Here is a 10,809-nt window from a genome sequence, read left to right on the forward strand (position 1 = left end):
GAAGAGAAGAGAACTAGTATTAGAAGTGAAGCCTCTGGGACACTTGGGTGGCTCAGTGGTTGAGGGCCTGCCTTTGGCCCAGGGAGTGATCCTGGAGACCAGGGATCTAGTCCCACATCGGGCTCCCTGTAGGGAACCTGCTTCTCCCTCTGCCTGTGTCTCTGCCTGTGTGTGTGTGTGTGTGTGTCATAAATAAATAAATCTTTAAAACAAAAGAAGAAGTGAAGCCTGAAGATGTGAGTTGCTGCAATTTCATGATCAAACTTAAGTGGATGACTAGTTGCTTCTCATGGATGAGCAAATAAAGTGGTTCTTTTCTTTTTTTAATTTATTCATGAGAGACACACAGAGAGAGGCAGAGACACAGGCAGAGGGAGAAGCAGGCTCCATTCAGGAGCCCAATGCAGGACTCGATCCCGGGACCCCAGGATCATGCCCTGGACTGAAGGCAGGCGCTAAACCGCTGAGCCACCCAGGGATCCAAGAAAGTGGTTTCTTGCAATGGAATCTACCTTTGGTGAAAATGCTGTGAAGATTGTTGAATGGAAATTTGTGAATGAATGGAATTTGAATGAAATGAAATGATGTGGAAAATGAAATGAATTTGATGAATGAAATGATGATGATGAAACAAATTGAAAAAATGAAAACCAAAGAATTATTTAGACATTATATAAAACTTAGTTGAAATAGAAGTTCTAGTGAAGTAAGGAAGTCGAGAGCAAGGGGAGTGATTAGAGTAGAGTGACACGTTAGTGAGTAGGTAGATGTGAGTAGTGGACAGTCGGAGTAGGGACAGTGAGTGACAATTCTCTTTAACAGAATTGAACTCCAATTGAAAAGTCAGATGGAAACGTAGGAAGGGCGGAAATTGGACAGAAAAATGGAGGGAAGAAAGGGGAGAAGAAAAAAAAAAAAAAAAAAAAAAAAAAGAAAAGAAAAAAGAAAGAAAGAAAGAAAGAAAGAAAGAAAGAAAGAAAAAGAAAGAAAAGAAAAGAAAGAAAGAAACCCATGCCTGGGGAGATCAATAGTTAGTGCCGCCTTCAGCTCAGGGCATGATCCTGGAGTCACAGGATCAATCCCCACATCAGGCTCCCTGCATGGAGCCTGCTTCTCCCTCTGCCTGTGTCTCTGCTTCTCTCTCTCTCTCTCTCTGTCTCTCATGAATAAATAAATAAATAAAAATCTTTTTTTTAAAAAAAGAAAGAAATATTATGAATCAATGATTGCTATGTACCTCCTATACTTTCTCATCATTGTTGTACCTCCTCTTTTTTTAAGATATTTATTTATTTATTTATTTATTTATTTATTTATTTATTTATTTATTAGATAGATAGATAGATAGATAGATAGATAGATAGATAGATAGATAGATAAAGAGAGAGCATAAGCAGGGGGAGCAGCAGAGGGAGAGGGAGAAGCAGGCTCCCTGCCAAGCAAGAGCCCAATGTGGGGCCTGATCCCAGGACCCTGAGGTCATGACCTGAGCCAAAGGCAGGTGCTTAACCAACTGAGCCACACAGGTGCCCTTGTACTTCCCCTTTTTGAAAGAAAGTGTTCATTAAGTGTCTGATAACATGCCTTTCTAACTCACAGTCCTTTGGATTAAGAATAGCCAGATGCAACAGTTCTTCAAAAAATTAAAAATAGATTTACCATATGATCCAGCAATTCTACTTCTGGGTATAAAATAATTAAAAGCAGTGATACAGATATTTGCACTCCCTTATTCATAGCCACACTACTCACAATAGCCGAAAGGTAGAAGCCGCTTGGATGTCTTTCAACCAAAGAATGGGTAAATAAAATGTGGTATATACATACAATGGAACACAATTCAGCAAAAAAAAAAAAAAAAAGGAACACAATTCAGCTTTAAAGAGGAAAATGCTGAATTTGATAGTGCCTATACTAAAATTGGAATAAGGGGCACCTGGGTGGCTCAGTGGGTTGGACATCTGACTCTGAGAGATTTCAACTCCAGTAGTGATCTCAGGGTCATGAGGTAAAGCCCCATCGGGCTCCATGCTCCATGGGGGATCTGCTTGAGATTTTTCTCTCTCTCCCTCTCCCTCTGCCCCTGCCCCCTTCTCTCTCTCTGTCTCTCTGTCTCTCTGTTGCTCTTTTTCTGTCTCTCTCTTTCTTTCTCAAATAGATAAATAAATCTTTAGGGGTGCCTGGGTGGGTCAGTCAGTTAAGTGTCTAACTTCAGCTCAGGTCATGATCTTAGGGTCCTGGAATGGAGCCCTGAGTCTGGCTCCATGCTCAGCAGGGAGTCTGCTTCCCCCTCTCCTTCTGTCCCAGCCCAACCCCCACTCCTGCCCCTTCTCAAATAAATAAATGAAATTGTTATAAATAAATAAATCCTTTGGGACACCTGGGTGGCTCAGCGGTTGAGTGTCTGCCTTTGGCCCGGGGTATGATCCCGAAGTCCTGGGATCGAGTCCTGCATCGGGCTCTCTGCGCTTCTCCTCCCTCTTCCTATGTCTCTGCCTCTCTGTCTCTCATGAATAAATAAATAAAATATTTAAAATAAATAAATCTTAAAAGAATAAAATTAGGATACCATAGAGAAGATGAGAGCTTCTATGAGAACTTTTAAGATTTACTCTCTTGGGGTGCCTGGGTAGCTCAGTCAGAGTGTACGACCCTTGGTTTTGGCACAGGTCACCGTCTCAGGGTCATGAGATCCAGCTCTGTGTCAGGCTCTGCACTCAGAATGGAGTCTGCTTGAGATTCTTTCTCTTTCCCTCTGCTCCTCCCCACTGTTGTTTCTCTCTTTCTTTAATAAATAAATAAATAAATAAGTAAAATCTTTTAAAAAGATTTACTCTCTTAGCAACTTTTCAAGTATAGCTATTGTCAAATTACCCTCCAGACAGATGCACCAGTTTTCACTTCCACAGGCTAATCCTAACCTTGAAGTGCGTGTGGACCCTAGATGACCTAAGGACTTGGAGACAGGCAATTGAATTTTGTTTTTGTTTTTGAATATTTTATTTATTTATTAGAGAGCACATATGAAAGAGAGAGTAAGTGAGAAAAAGAGAGAGAAAGAGAGAGAGAGAGAGAGCAGGCGCAGAGGGTGAAGCAGACTTCCTACTGAGTAGGGAGCTCAATGCGGGACTTGATACCAGGACCCCGAGATCATGACCTGGCTGAGCCACTCAGGTGCCCCAAGACAACTGAATTTCGGGTTACATACAAGTAACTGTATTGCATACAGTATCTGTTTGGCATAGCTTTAGGAGCTTTCACAACTGCGACTATCCTTGTGGTTTATGTGGGCCTTGGTTATCTTTTTTTAAACTTTTAAAAAATATATTTTATTTATTTATTCATGAGAGACACAGATCAAGAGGCAGAGACACAGGCAGAAGGAGAAGCAGGCTCTATGCAGGGAGCCTGATATGGGACTTGATCCCAAGGCTCCAGGATCATGCCCTGGGCTGAAGGCAGATGCTTAGCTGCTGAGCCACCCAGGCGTCCCTTTTTAAAAATTTTAACAAAGATTTATTGGGATACCTGGGTGGCTCAGCGGTTAAGCATCTGCCTTTGGCTTAGGGTATGATCCCGGGGTCCTGGGATCGAGTCCCACATCGGGCTTCCTGCATGGAGCCTGCTTCTCCCTCTGCCTATGTCTCTGCCTCTCTCAATGTGTCTCTCATAAATAAATACAATCTTTTTTAAAAAATAAAAAAGATGGGATCCCTGGGTGGCGCAGCGGTTTGGCGCCTGCCTTTGGCCCAGGGCGCGATCCTGGAGACCCGGGATCGAATCCCACATCAGGCTCCCGGTGCATGGAGCCTGCTTCTCCCTCTGCCTGTGTCTCTGCCTCTCTCTCTCTCTGTGACTATCATAAATAAATAAAAATTAAAAAAAATAAAAAAGACTTACTTATTTATATTAGAGAGACTGGGCAAGAGTAGGGGGAGGGAGAGGGAGAGAATCTGCAGCAGACTTTCCACTAGGCAAGGAGCCTAACTAGTGCTAGATCCCCGTATCCTAAGATCCTGAGATCATGACCTGAGCCAAAATCAAGAGTTGGATGCTCAACGGACTGAGCCACCCAGGTGCCCCAGGGGCCTTGGTTATCTTGCTATGCTCCTCATTAGTTTTTTTTGTTGGTTTCATATCCTCTTTCCACCCTTTAAGCTTTTTTCTTTCTTGCTTTGTATGTTTCCCTGAGTGATTTGATTCTTTCTGTGGCTTCCAGCTTCACCTGCCAGATGTATACATTTGGATGCAAACCCATTTTTCTTTGTTGCCATTTGTATACTATTGTAAACACACTAGCAGTGCCCAGGGTGGAGACAGGAGTAAATATTGATATATCTGAGGGAAAATGAAAGAAATGTTCTGTCCTCCAGGAGGACAGAGTGGTGGTATAAGCTTCAAGAGAAGCCAGTGACTGGTCAAGGTTGAAGAGCAACAAAAGTTGTCACAGTCTGAGATCTCCACTCCACTGTACTGGAGTGTGAAAAAAACATAACCCAAATTCCTTAGCTGGAAAAAGGAAACAAAAGAAACAATTTGGCCACAGCTGTACCTCTGTGATGGGCCTCCCAGGCTCCAGTTTCTTCTTTTATAATCCATCCTCCAGCCCACTGTGGGTGAGAATTATCTTTTTAAATGCAAACCCCATCCCCAACTTGATCAAGCCTTACGTTTGTGGCTCCCAGAATAAAATCTGAGTGATTTAGCACAAGGTCATTAGACATCTGGAATCCTATGTGCCTGAGTGCTTCATGGTTTTCCCTTCCTCCCACACGCTCCCAGGTGCCCTATCCTTGAGTGCGGCAGCTACACTGAACTTCTTACCATCTGACACCTCCTTTTCCTTCTTGGCTAACTTATTAAATAGGGATCTGGTTAAAGGGTAACCTCTTTTACAAATTCTTTCCTACTCTTTCTCCTAACGAAACTTTGAGACAGGGATAATCAGTCTCAGTCTCTTGTGCTGTTGTCCTCATCACACTGGACTATGGGTCATCTGACTACATTGCTTGACAGGCACTCCCATGGGGTCCAAGCATCCTAGTCACTTTCATAGTCCCGACAACTCACAATGCCTGGCACATAATGGGCACTAAATACAAATTTGTTGACTCAGTGATTGATACCCACAGTCTGGGGTAGCATATGTGACCTGGGGAAAATCCTTTATTCTTGCCTAGGATCAGTATTCTTTATTAGTAAAAAATGGTCCCTTCCTTTTTAAAAATTTAATGCTCCTAGGGCATAGATATGTCTCAAATTTCTTTTTTCCCTTTTTTTCTTTTTAGATTTTATTTATTTATTTGTGACAGACAGGGGGAGAAGCAGGCTCCATGCAGGGGGCCTGATGCGGGACTCGATCCCTGGACTCCAGGAGCATGCCCTCGGCCGAAAGCAGGTGCTCAACTGCTGAGCCACCCAGTAGTCCCTGTCTCAAATTTCTTGAAATTAAGAATTATAGAGTATTATGTTTGCTCTTTAAGTGACGATAATCACACTTCATTCGTATGAAATCTGATGTGTGGCCTGATTTCTTTTCTACACTCTGTGACCATTTCAGGTTTGTTATATTATTGCTGAGCGTCAGGCATACAGATTCACCATATTATAATCAAAGAACTTGCTTCAATTGCATTATTTATTCAAGGCACTTTCAGAACTCCTTCAATGTATGTGAATCTTTGTCTCCTATTTTCCTGGTACTTTCCCCCAGGAAAATTTTTTCCCAGTGGGACATCTGGGTGGCTCAGTGCTTGAGCATCTGCCTTTGGCTTAGGGCGTGATCCTGGGGTCCTGGGATTGAGTCCCATATTGGGCTCCCTGCAGGGAGTTTGCTTCTCCCTCTGCCTGTGTCTCTGCCTCATTCTCTGCATCTCTCATGAATAAATAAATAAAATCTTAAACAAAAAATTTCCCCTAGCTTTGTTAAAATATGGTTGGCAAATAAAAATTATATGTATTTAGGTTTTATAAACGTAATTTTGGGGGGGAAATTTTTTATTGTGGTAAAATATGCATAACATAAAATTTACCATTTTAACCATTTTTTAAGTACTCCCCCTTTAAATTTTATTGGAAAATAACTAAAAGACATTATTCCAATTCCCCCTTACCGCAACTTTCAATAATATATTGCATATCTATCTACATCAATATATGGATTTCCCTATACTGGTGGACATCTGCATATTGTCTGAGAGATTCATCACTTAAAATAAGCAAGTATAGGGGCATCTGACTGGCTCAGTTGGAAGAACATGTGACTTTTTTTTAATGATTTTATTTACTTGAGAGAGATAGAGCATGAGCAAGGGGAGGTGGGCAGCAGAGGGAGAGGGACAAGCAGACTCTGCTGAGCAAGGAGCCCAATCTGGGGCGCATCCCAGGACCCAGAGATCATGATCTGAGCCTAAGTCAGATGCTTAACCGACTCCAACTAGGCACCCCTCATGTGGAGATTACTTAAATAAAAACTTGGGGGCAGCCCGGGTGGCTCAGCAGTTTAGCGCCACCTTCGGCCCAGGGCGCGATCCTGGAGACCCGAGATCCAGTCCTGTGTCGGGCTCCCTGCATGGAGCCTGCTTCTCCCTCTGCCTGTATCTCTGCCTCTCTCTCTCTCTTTCTCTGTATCTCTCATGAATAAATAAATAAAATATTAAAAAAAAAAAAAAAACCAGAAACTTGGGCACCTGGATGACTCATTTGGTTAAGCATCTAACTCTTGGTTTTAGCTTGGGTCATGATCTCAGTGTCTTGGGATGAGTCCCGAGTGGGCTCTGGGCTCAGGGTGGAGTCGGCTTGAGACTCTCCCTCTCCCCCTCCCCCAGCTCGTGCTCTCTCTTTTTCTCTCTAAAAATAAGTAAACTAATTAATATTTAAATAAGTGAAACAACAACAATAAAATAAAAAAGGAATGAGGGCAGCCGGAGTGGCTCAGCGGTTTAGCACTGCCTTCAGCCCAGGGCGTGATCCTGGAGACCCTGGATCGAGTCCCACCTCAGGCTCCATGCAGGGAGCCTGCTTCTCCCTCTGCCTGTGTCTCTGCCTCTCTCTCTCTCTGTGTCTCTCATGAATAAATAAATAAAATCTTAAAAAAGAAAAAGAATAAGTAAGTATACCATGTTTCAGATCATTTTGTTTGTGAGAGTGTGGTAACAATGCACAGCCAAACCATTATAAAGGCTTAAATACCTTAGAAGGAGGTCTCTACTCAAAGCCATACTAAATATTTTGGTGAAGAATAAAAGATTAACTTTAATATGCATTGGAATACTTTGAACCTTAATTGGGCTTTAGAAATAGTCTTTTAGCTTCTTTCTCTGCATTTCACTCTGAGTTTCTATATATACATATAGACTGGTAGGAAAAGTAAATGTACTAATTAAGTCATGATGTTTTGAATTTCTGTTTTCTCTCTTACTTAGTATAATCCAAATTTCAGAAAAAAATTTTCTTAATCAGTTTTATTTATCACGAGAAGTCACATTCTTTAGAGTGAAAACAGCTTTAATAGATAACAGCCAATGATCAAATCTGAGAAAGCATTCCAATGTAAAAATATTCTTGCTCTCTTTCTGAAGTGGTGCCATGCTGTTCAGGTTTAAGCAAGGAAGGTTTCTTTCCATTTCATAGTCGGGGGATGTCAGAGGAGGCCAGTTCAGCTGTTTTTGTATAAAATGATTTTTAAAAATCCTGGTGACCTTTTTCTGCCCTCAAATAACTTTAAGAACAGTTGGACATAAAAACTTCAAACTTTACATATTCACAGCTCTCTGAGGAATACAATCATTGTTAGTTTGAGAAAAAGCTTACTTTTTTTTTTTTTAAGCTGGAAAGATCTAATATTACATGTTTGCACATGCTTGGTACGTAACTCCTACTCTGCTGATGAAAAGTGATATGAGACTTTTATAGCATATGTGTAGATGCAGGTTTTTTACTTTATTTACCATGTCATAGAACTTATAAAGGCATATGGAATGTATGCTATAACCTTTCTATCGAAGTTAAAACTTTGCATCTGTTCAGCAATATCAAAACAGAGATCCTACTACGACGTTGCAGAAGTCATGTAGAAAATCTTACCATGGTGACTCCAGAGAACTGATGTCTTTGTTCATGTTCCCATCAAAGGAGGCCTGAGTGTGTTCGGCACTCCATAGGAAAGGGGTGTTTTTTTGTTTTGTTTTGTTTTGTTTTGAGGATCCATATGCAAAATTTTCACACACATTCTTGACAGAGCCCTAAGCAAAGATTGTTGATTGCTGGTGAGGTCAGGCTTCTGACACCTAGGGTTTAAAATAACTTACATCAGGGTCCCTTCTAGAACGCTGAAGATGGGCAGCCCGGGTGGCTCAGTGGTTTAGCGCCCTCTTGGCCCAGGGCATGATCCCGGGGTCCTGGGATCGAGTCCCGGGTTGGGCTCCCTGTGTGGAGCCTGCTTCTCCCTCTGCCTGTGTCTCTGCCTTTCTCTCTGTGTGTCTCTCATGAATAAATAAAGAAAATCTTAAAAAAAAAACTTCTTTCTTTTTTTAAGTAAACTCTACGGACAACATGGAACTTGAACTCACCACCCAAGATCAAGAGTCGCATGTTCTACTGACTGAGTCAGCCAAGGGCCCCTAAAAAATTTCTTAGTAGCAAAGTAAGAAAAAAAAAAAAAGAAAATAAAAACTTTCCTTAACCCTCAACCAGGAGATAAATATTGTTTTATATATTTATTTATTTATTTATTTTTTTATTATATTTTTTAATTTTTAAAAGATTTAATTTATTTATTCATGAGAGACACAGAGAGAGGCAGAGACATAGGCAGAGGGAGGAGAAGCAGGCTCCGTGCAAGGAGCCTGATATGGGACTCAATCCCTGGACTCCAGGATCATGCCCTGAACCAAAGGCAGATGATCAACTGCTGAGACACCCAGGCGTCCCAGATTGTTGTATTTTTTTTTTAAAGATTTTATTTATTTATTCACGAGAAACAGAGAGAGAGAGGCAGAGACACAAGCAGAGGGAGAAGCAGTCTCCATGCAGGGAGCCTGATGTGGGACTCGATCCCAGGACTCCAGGATCACACTCTGGGCCGAAGGCAGGCTCTGAACTGCTGAGCCACCCAGGGATTATGTTGTATTTTTGAGTATATCCTTCAAAACCTGTATAGTGGTTATACTGTGTGTATTTTTCCCCCATATAACACATAAACTGTAAATTTCTCTTAAAATGTTTACTGTGAATTATTTAAAATATATAGAGAAAAATAGAAATATAAGGAACTCTTAAAAATCCACTAACTGGGGATCCCTGGGTGGCGCAGCGGTTTGGCGCCTGCCTTTGGCCCAGGGCGCGATCCTGGAGACCCGGGATCGAATCCCACGTCGGGCTCCCGGTGCATGGAGCCTGCTTCTCCCTCTGCCTATGTCTCTGCCTTTCTCTCTCTCTCTCTGTGACTATCATAAAATTAAAAAAAAAAAAAAAAAAAAAAAATTAAAAAAAAAAAATTCCACTAACTGGGGATTCCTGGGTGGTGCAGCGGTTTAGTGCCTGCCTTTGGCCCAGGGCGCGATCCTGGAGACCCGGGATCGAATCCCATGTCAGGCTCCCGGTGCATGGAGCCTGCTTCTCCCTCTGCCTATGTCTCTGCCTCTCTCTCTCTGTGTGACTATCATAAATTAAAAAAAAAAAAAATCCACTAACTGGTTTTATGGATTTTAATAGGCAATACATTGGATATCTTCTGGTTATCTCCAGATTCTTTCTTTACCCTTTTGCACCCTGCAAAGTGCCCCGAGAGGCCGGCTCATGTGGACTGACCTACTGCCTTGCTCTTTGGTTTCCAGTTGGCCCAGGGGAAGACCTATGGGAGGAACCAAGAAGAGGAGATGGAAGGGGAGGAGGTGAGTAAATCAGGGCATTTATCCCTTCTACATTCGGGCTCCAGTCCTGCCGGGTTGCATCTTGTGGGCTGAATCCTTTTACTGAAAGCCCTGGTTCCTGTACGACAGCGGTCTTCCCATGGCTGTGCCCTTTCTGGGTTCTGAGGAGCTCTTCCTACCTACAGCAGAAACAGCTCCCTGGTGCTATTAGGATACTGTGTTATCTCTTATGGTTTCCTCAAATGCTATCTACAGTTGTTATGGGTTCAGTTATGTTCTCTCCTTCCCCCCACCATTCATGGAATCTTTATAGAGGGGTTCATATTAAAGTGAGGTCAGTAGGGTGGGCCCCTCGTTCATTATGACTGTTGTTCTTCTCAAAAGGAGAAATTTGGACACAGACACAGAGGGAAGACATCACAAAGGCACAGTAAGAAGAGGGCCACTGACAAGCCAAGGAGAGAGACCCTTCCCTCACAGCCCTCAGAAGAAATCAACCTGCCAACACCTTGATTTGGGACTTGAGTCCCAGAACTGAGTGACAATGAAATTCCAGTTGTTTAAGCCACCCAATCTGTGGTATTTTGTAATGGAAGCCCTAGCAAAGTAATACAACACCTTTATAAGTAGTCTCTTCATTTAATAATGTTTAATTATCTTGTTTCACTGTGTTATCTGTTTCCTGTTGAAACTGGGTTGACTTAGGTCTATAACTATCGACTTATCTATGCCTTATTTACTTCAGATTTTTTTTTCTTCTGTTAAGAAATTGACTGCTGCAGGGGCACCTGAGTGGCTCAGTAGTTTAAGGATCTAACTCTTGGTTTTGGCTCAGGTCATGATCTCAGGGTCATTGGATTGAATGTTGGGAGTGGCTCAGCACTCAGTGCAGAGTCTGCCTGAGATTCTCTCTCTCCTTCTCTTCTGCCCTTCCCCC

General features: G+C 42.3%; 1 long non-coding RNA gene across 1 annotated transcript in view; it reads left to right on the forward strand.

Annotated features, from left to right (window-relative positions):
• Window positions 1-10,809, forward strand: part of LOC119869979 — a 29,223-nt gene extending 18,414 nt beyond the window's left edge. Inside the window, exons 2-3 of the long non-coding RNA XR_005354928.1 lie at window positions 9,837-9,893; window positions 10,257-10,809. This is a non-coding gene — a long non-coding RNA (uncharacterized LOC119869979). The remainder of the gene's footprint in view (window positions 1-9,836; window positions 9,894-10,256) is intronic.

The sequence above is a fragment of the Canis lupus genome, chromosome 2, assembly GCF_011100685.1.
Source record: "Canis lupus familiaris isolate Mischka breed German Shepherd chromosome 2, alternate assembly UU_Cfam_GSD_1.0, whole genome shotgun sequence".
Lineage (NCBI taxonomy): Eukaryota > Metazoa > Chordata > Mammalia > Carnivora > Canidae > Canis > Canis lupus.